Below are 14,711 nucleotides of genomic sequence, written 5' to 3' on the forward strand. Positions count from 1 at the left end.
ACAAAGTTGCCCAAATGCATCTCAGAAGTGTGCAACTTGTTCTCTGAGTTAGAAAAAATCGAGAAACGGTCGTATCTGCTAGCGCTGTGCTTCTACACATGTATTTGCTGAACGGTGAAAGCGCACAGTAATGCACTTTTCTCCCAGCAAATACAGTGTTTCTAAAGAAATGGGAACACACTGAGGAGACACTTTGGGAGCTACTGTGACTAAAACAGAGCTTCCCTACGCACAGGGAAGCAACAGAAATGCTGATTTCATCAAGCCCAGTTACATACTCAGAATCTGTACTACTGCGCAAATAGGCATGTCTCTTTAGGCAAAAAACTCATTTCTGACAAAGTTGCCCAAATGCATCTCAGAAGTGTGCAACTTGTTCCCTGAGTTAGAAAACGTCGAGAAACGTTCGTTTCTGCTAGCGCTGTGCTTCTACACATGTATTTGCTGAACGGTGAAAGCGCACAGTAATGCACTTTTCTCCCAGCAAATACACTGTTTCTAAGGAAATGGGAACACACTGAGGAGACACTTGTGGGAGCTACAGTGACTAAAACTGAGCTTACCTACGCACAGGGAAGCAAGAGAAATGCTGATTTCATCAAGCCCAGTTACATACTCAGAATCTGTACTACTGCGCAAATACTCATGTCTCTGTAGGGAAAAAACTCATTTCTGACAAAGTTGCCCAAATGCATCTCAGAAGTGTGCAACTTGTTCCCTGAGTTAGAAAACGTCGAGAAACGTTCGTTTCTGCTAGCGCTGTGCTTCTACACATGTATTTGCTGAACGGAGAAAGCGCACAGTAATGCACTTTTCTCCCAGCAAATACACTGTTTCTAAGGAAATGGGAACACACTGAGGAGACACTTGTGGGATCTACAGTGACTAAAACTGAGCTTCCTACGCACAGGGAAGCAAGAGAAATGCTGATTTCATCAAGCCCAGTTACATACTCAGAATCTGTACTACTGCGCAAATAGGCATGTCTCTTTAGGCAAAAAACTCATTTCTGACAAAGTTGCCAAAATGCATCTCAGAAGTGTGCAACTTTTTCCCTGTGTTAGAAAACGTCGAGAAACGGTCGTTTCTGCTAGCGCTGTGCTTCTAAACATGTATTTGCTGAACGGTGAAAGCGCACAGTAATGCACTTTTCTCCCAGCAAATACACTGTTTCTAAGGAAATGGGAACACACTGAGGAGACACTTGTGGGAGCTACTGTGACTAAAACAGAGCTTCCCTACGCACAGGGAAGCAAGAGAAATGCTGATTTCATCAAGCCCAGTTACATACTCAGAATCTGTACTACTGCGCAAATAGGCATGTCTCTGTAGGCAAAAAACTCATTTCTGACAAAGTTGCCCAAATGCATCTCAGAAGTGTGCAACTTGTTCCCTGAGTTAGAAAACGTCGAGAAACGTTCGTTTCTGCTAGCGCTGTGCTTCTACACATGTATTTGCTGAACGGTGAAAGCGCACAGTAATGCACTTTTCTCCCAGCAAATACACTGTTTCTAAGGAAATGGGAACACACTGAGGAGACACTTGTGGGAGCTACAGTGACTAAAACTGAGCTTCCCTACGCACAGGGAAGCAAGAGAAATGCTGATTTCATCAAGCCCAGTTACATACTCAGAATCTGTACTACTGCGCAAATACTCATGTCTCTGTAGGGAAAAAACTCATTTCTGAAAAAGTTGCCCAAATGCATCTCAGAAGTGTGCAACTTGTTCCCTGATTTAGAAAACGTCGAGAAACGGTCGTTTCTGCTAGCGCTGTGCTTCTACACATGTATTTGGTGAACGGTGAAAGAGCACAGTAATGCACTTCTCTCCCAGCAAATACACTGTTTCTAAGGAAATGAGAACACACTGAGGAGACACTTGTGGGAGCTACTGTGACTAAAACTGAGCTTCCCTACACACAGGGACGCAAGAGAAATGCTGATTTCATCAAGCCCAGTTACATACTCAGAATCTGTACTACTGCGCAAATAGGCATGTCTCTGTAGGCAAAAAACTCATTTCTGACAAAGTTGCCCAAATGCATCTCAGAAGTGTGCAACTTGTTCCTTGAGTTAGAAAACGTCGAGAAACGTTCGTTTCTGCTAGCGCTGTGCTTCTACACATGTATTTGCTGAACGGTGAAAGCGCACAGTAATGCACTTTTCTCCCAGCAAATACACTGTTTCTAAGGAAATGGGAACACACTGAGGAGACACTTGTGGGAGCTACAGTGACTAAAACTGAGCTTCCTACGCACAGGGAAGCAAGAGAAATGCTGATTTCATCAAGCCCAGTTACATACTCAGAATCTGTACTACTGCGCAAATAGGCATGTCTCTTTAGGCAAAAAACTCATTTCTGACAAAGTTGCCCAAATGCATCTCAGAAGTGTGCAACTTGTTCCCTGAGTTAGAAAACGTAGAGAAATATTCGTTTCTGCTAGCGCTGTGCTTCTACACATGTATTTGCTGAACGGTGAAAGAGCACAGTAATGCACTTTTCTCCCAGCAAATACACTGTTTCTAAGGAAATGAGAACACACTGAGGAGACACTTGTGGGAGCTACTGTGACTAAAACTGAGCTTCCCTACGCACAGGGAAGCAAGAGAAATGCTGCATTCATCAAGCCCAGTTACATACTCAGAATCTGTACTACTGCGCAAATAGGCATGTCTCTTTAGGCAAAAAACTCATTTCTGACAAAGTTGCCCAAATGCATCTCAGAAGTGTGCAACTTGTTCCTTGAGTTAGAAAACGTCGAGAAACGTTCGTTTCTGCTAGCGCTGTGCTTCTACACATGTATTTGCTGAACGGTGAAAGCGCACAGTAATGCACTTTTCTCCCAGCAAATACACTGTTTCTAAGGAAATGGGAACACACTGAGCAGACACTTGTGGGAGCTACAGTGACTAAAACTGAGCTTCCTACGCACAGGGAAGCAAGAGAAATGCTGATTTCATCAAGCCCAGTTACATACTCAGAATCTGTACTACTGCGCAAATAGGCATGTCTCTTTAGGCAAAAAACTCATTTCTGACAAAGTTGCCCAAATGCATCTCAGAAGTGTGCAACTTGTTCCCTGAGTTAGAAAACGTCGAGAAACGTTCGTTTCTCCTAGCGCTGTGCTTCTACACATGTATTTGCTGAACGGTGAAAGCGCACAGTAATGCACTTTTCTCCCAGCAAATACACTGTTTCTAAGGATATGGGAACACACTGAGGAGACACTAGTGGGAGCTACTGTGACTAAAACTGAGCTTCCCTACGCACAGGGAAGCAAGAGAAATGCTGATTTCATCAAGCCCAGTTACATACTCAGAATCTGTACTACTGCGCAAATAGGCATGTCTCTGTAGGCAAAAAACTCATTTCTGACAAAGTTGCCCAAATGCATCTCAGAAGTGTGCAACTTGTTCCCTGAGTTAGAAAACGTCGAGAAACGTTCGTTTCTGCTAGCGCTGTGCTTCTACACATGTATTTGCTGAACGGTGAAAGCGCACAGTAATGCACTTTTCTCCCAGCAAATACACTGTGTCTAAGGAAATGGGAACACACTGAGGAGACATTTGTGGGAGCTACTGTGACTAAAACTGAGCTTCCCTACGCACAGGGAAGCAAGAGAAATGCTGATTTCATCCAGCCCAGTTACATACTCAGAATCTGTACTACTGCGCAAATAGGCATGTCTCTGTAGGCAAAAAACTCATTTCTGACAAAGTTGCCAAATGCATCTCAGAAGTGTGCAACTTGTTCCCTGAGTTAGAAAACGTCGAGAAACGTTCGTTTCTGCTAGCGCTGTTCTTCTACACATGTATTTGCTGAACGGTGAAAGCACACAGTAATGCACTTTTCTCCCAGCAAATACACTGTTTCTAAGGAAATGGGAACACACTGAGGAGACATTTGTGGGAGCTACTGTGACTAAAACTGAGCTTCCCTACGCACAGGGAAGCAAGAGAAATGCTGATTTCATCAAGCCCAGTTACATACTCAGAATCTGTACTACTGCGCAAATAGGCATGTCTCTGTAGGCAAAAAACTCATTTCTGACAAAGTTGCCCAAATGCATCTCAGAAGTGTGCAACTTGTTCCCTGAGTTAGAAAACGTCGAGAAACAGTCATTTCTGCTAGCGCTATGCTTCTACACATGTATTTGCTGAACGGGGAAAGCGCACAGTAATGCACTTTTCTCCCAGCAAATACACTGTTTCTAAGGAAATGGGAACACACTGAGGAGACACTTGTGGGAGCTACTGTGACTAAAACTGAGCTTCCCTACGCACAGGGAAGCAAGAGAAATGCTGATTTCATCAAGCCCAGTTACATACTCAGAATCTGTACTACTGCACGAATAGGCATGAATCTGTAGGCAAAAAACTCATTTCTGACAAAGTTGCCCAAATGCATCTCAGAAGTGTGCAACTTGTTCCCTGAGTTAGAAAACGTCGAGAAACGGTCGTTTCAGCTAGCGCTGTGCTTCTACACATGTATTTGCTGAACGGTGAAAGCGCACAGTAATGCACTTTTCTCCCAGCAAATACACTGTTTCTAAGGAAATGGGAACACACTGAGGAGACACTTGTGGGAGCTACTGTGACAAAAACTGAGCTTCCCTACGCACAGGGAAGCAAGAGAAATGCTGATTTCATCAAGCCCAGTTACATACTCAGAATCTGTACTACTGCGCAAATACTCATGTCTCTGTAGGGAAAAAACTCATTTCTATCAAAGATGCCCAAATGCATCTCAGAAGTGTGCAACTTGTTCCCTGAGTTAGAATACGTCGAGAAACGTTCGTTTCTGCTAGCACTGTGCTTCTACACATGTATTTGCTGAACGGTGAAAGCGCACAGTAATGCACTTTTCTCCCAGCAAATACAGTTTCTAAGGAAATGGGAACACACTGAGGAGACACTTTGGGAGCTCCTGTGACTAAAACTGAGCTTCCCTACGCACAGGGAAGCAAGAGAAATGCTGATTTCATCAAGCCCAGTTACATACTGAGAATCTGTACTACTGCGCAAATAGGCATGAATCTGTAGGCAAAAAACTCATTTCTGACAAAGTTGCCCAAATGCATCTCAGAAGTGTGCAACTTGTTCCCTGAGTTAGAAAAAGTCGAGAAACGTTCGTTCCTGCTAGCGCTGTGCTTCTACACATGTATTTGCTGAACGGTGAAAGCGCACAGTAATGCACTTTTCTCCCAGCAAATACAGTTTCTAAGGAAATGGGAACACACTGAGAAGATACTTGTGGGAGCTACTGTGACTAAAACTGAGCTTCCCTACGCACAGGGAAGCAAGAGAAATGCTGATTTCATCCAGCCCAGTTACATACTCAGAATCTGTACTACTGCGCAAATAGGCATGTCTCTGTAGGAAAAAACTCATTTCTGACAAAGTTGCCCAAATGCATCTCAGAAGTGTGCAACTTGTTCCCTGAGTTAGAAAACGTCGAGAAACGTTCGTTTCTGCTAGCACTGTGCTTCTACACATGTATTTGCTGAACGGTGAAAGCGCACAGTAATGCACTTTTCTCCCAGCAAATACACTGTGTCTAAGGAAATGGGAACACACTGAGGAGACACTAGTGGGAGCTACTGTGACTAAAACTGAGCTTCCCTACGCACAGGGAAGCAAGAGAAATGCTGATTTCATCAAGCCCAGTTACATACTCAGAATCTGTACTACTGCGCAAATAGGCATGTCTCTGTAGGCAAAAAACTCATTTCTGACAAAGTTGCCCAAATGCATCTCAGACGTGTGCAACTTGTTCCCTGAGTTAGAAAACGTCGAGAAACGTTCGTTTCTGCTAGCGCTGTGCTTCTACACCTCTTTTTGCTGAACGGTGAAAATGCACAGTAATGCACTTTTCTCCCAGCAAATACACTGTTTCTAAGGAAATGGGAACACACTGAGGAGACACTTGTGGGAGCTACAGTGACTAAAACTGAGCTTCCCTACGCACAGGGAAGCAAGAGAAATGCTGATTTCTTCAAGCCCAGTTACATACTCAGAATCTGTACTACTGCGCAAATAGGCATGTCTCTTTAGGCAAAAAACTCATTTCTGACAAAGTTGCCCAAATGCATCTCAGAAGTGTGCAACTTGTTCTCTGAGTTAGAAAAAATCGAGAAACGGTCGTATCTGCTAGCGCTGTGCTTCTACACATGTATTTGCTGAACGGTGAAAGCGCACAGTAATGCACTTTTCTCCCAGCAAATATAGTGTTTCTAAAGAAATGGGAACACACTGAGGAGACACTTTGGGAGCTACTGTGACTAAAACCGAGCTTCCCTACGCACAGGGAAGCAACAGAAATGCTGATTTCATCAAGCCCAGTTACATACTCAGAATCTGTACTACTGCGCAAATAGGCATGTCTCTTTAGGCAAAAAACTCATTTCTGACAAAGTTGCCCAAATGCATCTCAGAAGTGTGCAACTTGTTCCCTGAGTTAGAAAACGTCGAGAAACGTTCGTTTCTGCTAGCGCTGTGCTTCTACACATGTATTTGCTGAACGGTGAAAGCGCACAGTAATGCACTTTTCTCCCAGCAAATACACTGTTTCTAAGGAAATGGGAACACACTGAGGAGACACTTGTGGGAGCTACAGTGACTAAAACTGAGCTTACCTACGCACAGGGAAGCAAGAGAAATGCTGATTTCATCAAGCCCAGTTACATACTCAGAATCTGTACTACTGCGCAAATACTCATGTCTCTGTAGGGAAAAAACTCATTTCTGACAAAGTTGCCCAAATGCATCTCAGAAGTGTGCAACTTGTTCCCTGAGTTAGAAAACGTCGAGAAACGTTCGTTTCTGCTAGCGCTGTGCTTCTACACATGTATTTGCTGAACGGAGAAAGCGCACAGTAATGCACTTTTCTCCCAGCAAATACACTGTTTCTAAGGAAATGGGAACACACTGAGGAGACACTTGTGGGATCTACAGTGACTAAAACTGAGCTTCCTACGCACAGGGAAGCAAGAGAAATGCTGATTTCATCAAGCCCAGTTACATACTCAGAATCTGTACTACTGCGCAAATAGGCATGTCTCTTTAGGCAAAAAACTCATTTCTGACAAAGTTGCCAAAATGCATCTCAGAAGTGTGCAACTTTTTCCCTGTGTTAGAAAACGTCGAGAAACGGTCGTTTCTGCTAGCGCTGTGCTTCTAAACATGTATTTGCTGAACGGTGAAAGCGCACAGTAATGCACTTTTCTCCCAGCAAATACACTGTTTCTAAGGAAATGGGAACACACTGAGGAGACACTTGTGGGAGCTACTGTGACTAAAACAGAGCTTCCCTACGCACAGGGAAGCAAGAGAAATGCTGATTTCATCAAGCCCAGTTACATACTCAGAATCTGTACTACTGCGCAAATAGGCATGTCTCTGTAGGCAAAAAACTCATTTCTGACAAAGTTGCCCAAATGCATCTCAGAAGTGTGCAACTTGTTCCCTGAGTTAGAAAACGTCGAGAAACGTTCGTTTCTGCTAGCGCTGTGCTTCTACACATGTATTTGCTGAACGGTGAAAGCGCACAGTAATGCACTTTTCTCCCAGCAAATACACTGTTTCTAAGGAAATGGGAACACACTGAGGAGACACTTGTGGGAGCTACAGTGACTAAAACTGAGCTTCCCTACGCACAGGGAAGCAAGAGAAATGCTGATTTCATCAAGCCCAGTTACATACTCAGAATCTGTACTACTGCGCAAATACTCATGTCTCTGTAGGGAAAAAACTCATTTCTGACAAAGTTGCCCAAATGCATCTCAGAAGTGTGCAACTTGTTCCCTGATTTAGAAAACGTCGAGAAACGGTCGTTTCTGCTAGCGCTGTGCTTCTACACATGTATTTGGTGAACGGTGAAAGAGCACAGTAATGCACTTCTCTCCCAGCAAATACACTGTTTCTAAGGAAATGAGAACACACTGAGGAGACACTTGTGGGAGCTACTGTGACTAAAACTGAGCTTCCCTACACACAGGGACGCAAGAGAAATGCTGATTTCATCAAGCCCAGTTACATACTCAGAATCTGTACTACTGCGCAAATAGGCATGTCTCTGTAGGCAAAAAACTCATTTCTGACAAAGTTGCCCAAATGCATCTCAGAAGTGTGCAACTTGTTCCTTGAGTTAGAAAACGTCGAGAAACGTTCGTTTCTGCTAGCGCTGTGCTTCTACACATGTATTTGCTGAACGGTGAAAGCGCACAGTAATGCACTTTTCTCCCAGCAAATACACTGTTTCTAAGGAAATGGGAACACACTGAGGAGACACTTGTGGGAGCTACAGTGACTAAAACTGAGCTTCCTACGCACAGGGAAGCAAGAGAAATGCTGATTTCATCAAGCCCAGTTACATACTCAGAATCTGTACTACTGCGCAAATAGGCATATCTCTTTAGGCAAAAAACTCATTTCTGACAAAGTTGCCCAAATGCATCTCAGAAGTGTGCAACTTGTTCCCTGAGTTAGAAAACTTCGAGAAACGGTCTTTTCTGCTAGCGCTGTGCTTCTACACCTGTATTTGCTGAACGGTGAAAATGCACAGTAATGCACTTTTCTCCCAGCAAATACACTGTTTCTAAGGAAATGGGAACACACTGAGGAGACACTTGTGGGAGCTACAGTGACTAAAACTGAGCTTCCCTACGCAGAGGGAAGCAACAGAAATGCTGATTTCATCAAGCCCAGTTACATACTCAGAATCTGTACTACTGCGCAAATAGGCATGTCTCTTTAGGCAAAAAACTCATTTCTGACAAAGTTGCCCAAATGCATCTCAGAAGTGTGCAACTTGTTCTCTGAGTTAGAAAAAATCGAGAAACGGTCGTATCTGCTAGCGCTGTGCTTCTACACATGTATTTGCTGAACGGTGAAAGCGCACAGTAATGCACTTTTCTCCCAGCAAATACAGTGTTTCTAAAGAAATGGGAACACACTGAGGAGACACTTTGGGAGCTACTGTGACTAAAACAGAGCTTCCCTACGCACAGGGAAGCAACAGAAATGCTGATTTCATCAAGCCCAGTTACATACTCAGAATCTGTACTACTGCGCAAATAGGCATGTCTCTTTAGGCAAAAAACTCATTTCTGACAAAGTTGCCCAAATGCATCTCAGAAGTGTGCAACTTGTTCCCTGAGTTAGAAAACGTCGAGAAACGTTCGTTTCTGCTAGCGCTGTGCTTCTACACATGTATTTGCTGAACGGTGAAAGCGCACAGTAATGCACTTTTCTCCCAGCAAATACACTGTTTCTAAGGAAATGGGAACACACTGAGGAGACACTTGTGGGAGCTACAGTGACTAAAACTGAGCTTACCTACGCACAGGGAAGCAAGAGAAATGCTGATTTCATCAAGCCCAGTTACATACTCAGAATCTGTACTACTGCGCAAATACTCATGTCTCTGTAGGGAAAAAACTCATTTCTGACAAAGTTGCCCAAATGCATCTCAGAAGTGTGCAACTTGTTCCCTGAGTTAGAAAACGTCGAGAAACGTTCGTTTCTGCTAGCGCTGTGCTTCTACACATGTATTTGCTGAACGGAGAAAGCGCACAGTAATGCACTTTTCTCCCAGCAAATACACTGTTTCTAAGGAAATGGGAACACACTGAGGAGACACTTGTGGGATCTACAGTGACTAAAACTGAGCTTCCTACGCACAGGGAAGCAAGAGAAATGCTGATTTCATCAAGCCCAGTTACATACTCAGAATCTGTACTACTGCGCAAATAGGCATGTCTCTTTAGGCAAAAAACTCATTTCTGACAAAGTTGCCAAAATGCATCTCAGAAGTGTGCAACTTTTTCCCTGTGTTAGAAAACGTCGAGAAACGGTCGTTTCTGCTAGCGCTGTGCTTCTAAACATGTATTTGCTGAACGGTGAAAGCGCACAGTAATGCACTTTTCTCCCAGCAAATACACTGTTTCTAAGGAAATGGGAACACACTGAGGAGACACTTGTGGGAGCTACTGTGACTAAAACAGAGCTTCCCTACGCACAGGGAAGCAAGAGAAATGCTGATTTCATCAAGCCCAGTTACATACTCAGAATCTGTACTACTGCGCAAATAGGCATGTCTCTGTAGGCAAAAAACTCATTTCTGACAAAGTTGCCCAAATGCATCTCAGAAGTGTGCAACTTGTTCCCTGAGTTAGAAAACGTCGAGAAACGTTCGTTTCTGCTAGCGCTGTGCTTCTACACATGTATTTGCTGAACGGTGAAAGCGCACAGTAATGCACTTTTCTCCCAGCAAATACACTGTTTCTAAGGAAATGGGAACACACTGAGGAGACACTTGTGGGAGCTACAGTGACTAAAACTGAGCTTCCCTACGCACAGGGAAGCAAGAGAAATGCTGATTTCATCAAGCCCAGTTACATACTCAGAATCTGTACTACTGCGCAAATACTCATGTCTCTGTAGGGAAAAAACTCATTTCTGACAAAGTTGCCCAAATGCATCTCAGAAGTGTGCAACTTGTTCCCTGATTTAGAAAACGTCGAGAAACGGTCGTTTCTGCTAGCGCTGTGCTTCTACACATATATTTGGTGAACGGTGAAAGAGCACAGTAATGCACTTCTCTCCCAGCAAATACACTGTTTCTAAGGAAATGAGAACACACTGAGGAGACACTTGTGGGAGCTACTGTGACTAAAACTGAGCTTCCCTACACACAGGGACGCAAGAGAAATGCTGATTTCATCAAGCCCAGTTACATACTCAGAATCTGTACTACTGCGCAAATAGGCATGTCTCTGTAGGCAAAAAACTCATTTCTGACAAAGTTGCCCAAATGCATCTCAGAAGTGTGCAACTTGTTCCTTGAGTTAGAAAACGTCGAGAAACGTTCGTTTCTGCTAGCGCTGTGCTTCTACACATGTATTTGCTGAACGGTGAAAGCGCACAGTAATGCACTTTTCTCCCAGCAAATACACTGTTTCTAAGGAAATGGGAACACACTGAGGAGACACTTGTGGGAGCTACAGTGACTAAAACTGAGCTTCCTACGCACAGGGAAGCAAGAGAAATGCTGATTTCATCAAGCCCAGTTACATACTCAGAATCTGTACTACTGCGCAAATAGGCATGTCTCTGTAGGCAAAAAACTCATTTCTGACAAAGTTGCCCAAATGCATCTCAGAAGTGTGCAACTTGTTCCCTGAGTTAGAAAACGTCGAGAAACGTTCGTTTCTGCTAGCGCTGTGCTTCTACACATGTATTTGCTGAACGGTGAAAGCGCACAGTAATGCACTTTTCTCCCAGCAAATACACTGTTTCTAAGGAAATGGGAACACACTGAGGAGACACTTGTGGGAGCTACAGTGACTAAAACTGAGCTTCCCTACGCACAGGGAAGCAAGAGAAATGCTGATTTCATCAAGCCCAGTTACATACTCAGAATCTGTACTACTGCGCAAATACTCATGTCTCTGTAGGGAAAAAACTCATTTCTGACAAAGTTGCCCAAATGCATCTCAGAAGTGTGCAACTTGTTCCCTGATTTAGAAAACGTCGAGAAACGGTCGTTTCTGCTAGCGCTGTGCTTCTACACATGTATTTGGTGAACGGTGAAAGAGCACAGTAATGCACTTCTCTCCCAGCAAATACACTGTTTCTAAGGAAATGAGAACACACTGAGGAGACACTTGTGGGAGCTACTGTGACTAAAACTGAGCTTCCCTACACACAGGGACGCAAGAGAAATGCTGATTTCATCAAGCCCAGTTACATACTCAGAATCTGTACTACTGCGCAAATAGGCATGTCTCTTTAGGCAAAAAACTCATTTCTGACAAAGTTGCCCAAATGCATCTCAGAAGTGTGCAACTTGTTCCTTGAGTTAGAAAACGTCGAGAAACGTTCGTTTCTGCTAGCGCTGTGCTTCTACACATGTATTTGCTGAACGGTGAAAGCGCACAGTAATGCACTTTTCTCCCAGCAAATACACTGTTTCTAAGGAAATGGGAACACACTGAGGAGACACTTGTGGGAGCTACAGTGACTAAAACTGAGCTTCCTACGCACAGGGAAGCAAGAGAAATGCTGATTTCATCAAGCCCAGTTACATACTCAGAATCTGTACTACTGCGCAAATAGGCATATCTCTTTAGGCAAAAAACTCATTTCTGACAAAGTTGCCCAAATGCATCTCAGAAGTGTGCAACTTGTTCCCTGAGTTAGAAAACGTCGAGAAACGTTCGTTTCTGCTAGCGCTGTGCTTCTACACCTGTATTTGCTGAACGGTGAAAATGCACAGTAATGCACTTTTCTCCCAGCAAATACACTGTTTCTAAGGAAATGGGAACACACTGAGGAGACACTTGTGGGAGCTACAGTGACTAAAACTGAGCTTCCCTACGCAGAGGGAAGCAACAGAAATGCTGATTTCATCAAGCCCAGTTACATACTCAGAATCTGTACTACTGCGCAAATAGGCATGTCTCTTTAGGCAAAAAACTCATTTCTGACAAAGTTGCCCAAATGCATCTCAGAAGTGTGCAACTTGTTCTCTGAGTTAGAAAAAATCGAGAAACGGTCGTATCTGCTAGCGCTGTGCTTCTACACATGTATTTGCTGAACGGTGAAAGCGCACAGTAATGCACTTTTCTCCCAGCAAATACAGTGTTTCTAAAGAAATGGGAACACACTGAGGAGACACTTTGGGAGCTACTGTGACTAAAACAGAGCTTCCCTACGCACAGGGAAGCAAGAGAAATGCTGATTTCATCAAGCCCAGTTACATACTCAGAATCTGTACTACTGCGCAAATAGGCATGTCTCTTTAGGCAAAAAACTCATTTCTGACAAAGTTGCCCAAATGCATCTCAGAAGTGTGCAACTTGTTCCCTGAGTTAGAAAACGTCGAGAAACGTTCGTTTCTGCTAGCGCTGTGCTTCTACACATGTATTTGCTGAACGGTGAAAGCGCACAGTAATGCACTTTTCTCCCAGCAAATACACTGTTTCTAAGGAAATGGGAACACACTGAGGAGACACTTGTGGGAGCTACAGTGACTAAAACTGAGCTTACCTACGCACAGGGAAGCAAGAGAAATGCTGATTTCATCAAGCCCAGTTACATACTCAGAATCTGTACTACTGCGCAAATACTCATGTCTCTGTAGGGAAAAAACTCATTTCTGACAAAGTTGCCCAAATGCATCTCAGAAGTGTGCAACTTGTTCCCTGAGTTAGAAAACGTCGAGAAACGTTCGTTTCTGCTAGCGCTGTGCTTCTACACATGTATTTGCTGAACGGAGAAAGCGCACAGTAATGCACTTTTCTCCCAGCAAATACACTGTTTCTAAGGAAATGGGAACACACTGAGGAGACACTTGTGGGATCTACAGTGACTAAAACTGAGCTTCCTACGCACAGGGAAGCAAGAGAAATGCTGATTTCATCAAGCCCAGTTACATACTCAGAATCTGTACTACTGCGCAAATAGGCATGTCTCTTTAGGCAAAAAACTCATTTCTGACAAAGTTGCCAAAATGCATCTCAGAAGTGTGCAACTTTTTCCCTGATTTAGAAAACGTCGAGAAACGGTCGTTTCTGCTAGCGCTGTGCTTCTAAACATGTATTTGCTGAACGGTGAAAGCGCACAGTAATGCACTTTTCTCCCAGCAAATACACTGTTTCTAAGGAAATGGGAACACACTGAGGAGACACTTGTGGGAGCTACTGTGACTAAAACAGAGCTTCCCTACGCACAGGGAAGCAAGAGAAATGCTGATTTCATCAAGCCCAGTTACATACTCAGAATCTGTACTACTGCGCAAATAGGCATGTCTCTGTAGGCAAAAAACTCATTTCTGACAAAGTTGCCCAAATGCATCTCAGAAGTGTGCAACTTGTTCCCTGAGTTAGAAAACGTCGAGAAACGTTCGTTTCTGCTAGCGCTGTGCTTCTACACATGTATTTGCTGAACGGTGAAAGCGCACAGTAATGCACTTTTCTCCCAGCAAATACACTGTTTCTAAGGAAATGGGAACACACTGAGGAGACACTTGTGGGAGCTACAGTGACTAAAACTGAGCTTCCCTACGCACAGGGAAGCAAGAGAAATGCTGATTTCATCAAGCCCAGTTACATACTCAGAATCTGTACTACTGCGCAAATACTCATGTCTCTGTAGGGAAAAAACTCATTTCTGACAAAGTTGCCCAAATGCATCTCAGAAGTGTGCAACTTGTTCCCTGATTTAGAAAACGTCGAGAAACGGTCGTTTCTGCTAGCGCTGTGCTTCTACACATGTATTTGGTGAACGGTGAAAGAGCACAGTAATGCACTTCTCTCCCAGCAAATACACTGTTTCTAAGGAAATGAGAACACACTGAGGAGACACTTGTGGGAGCTACTGTGACTAAAACTGAGCTTCCCTACACACAGGGACGCAAGAGAAATGCTGATTTCATCAAGCCCAGTTACATACTCAGAATCTGTACTACTGCGCAAATAGGCATGTCTCTGTAGGCAAAAAACTCATTTCTGACAAAGTTGCCCAAATGCATCTCAGAAGTGTGCAACTTGTTCCTTGAGTTAGAAAACGTCGAGAAACGTTCGTTTCTGCTAGCGCTGTGCTTCTACACATGTATTTGCTGAACGGTGAAAGCGCACAGTAATGCACTTTTCTCCCAGCAAATACACTGTTTCTAAGGAAATGGGAACACACTGAGGAGACACTTGTG

Source organism: Acomys minous (assembly GCF_964271855.1).
Source record: "Acomys minous genome assembly, contig: scaffold_27, whole genome shotgun sequence".
Lineage (NCBI taxonomy): Eukaryota > Metazoa > Chordata > Mammalia > Rodentia > Muridae > Acomys > Acomys minous.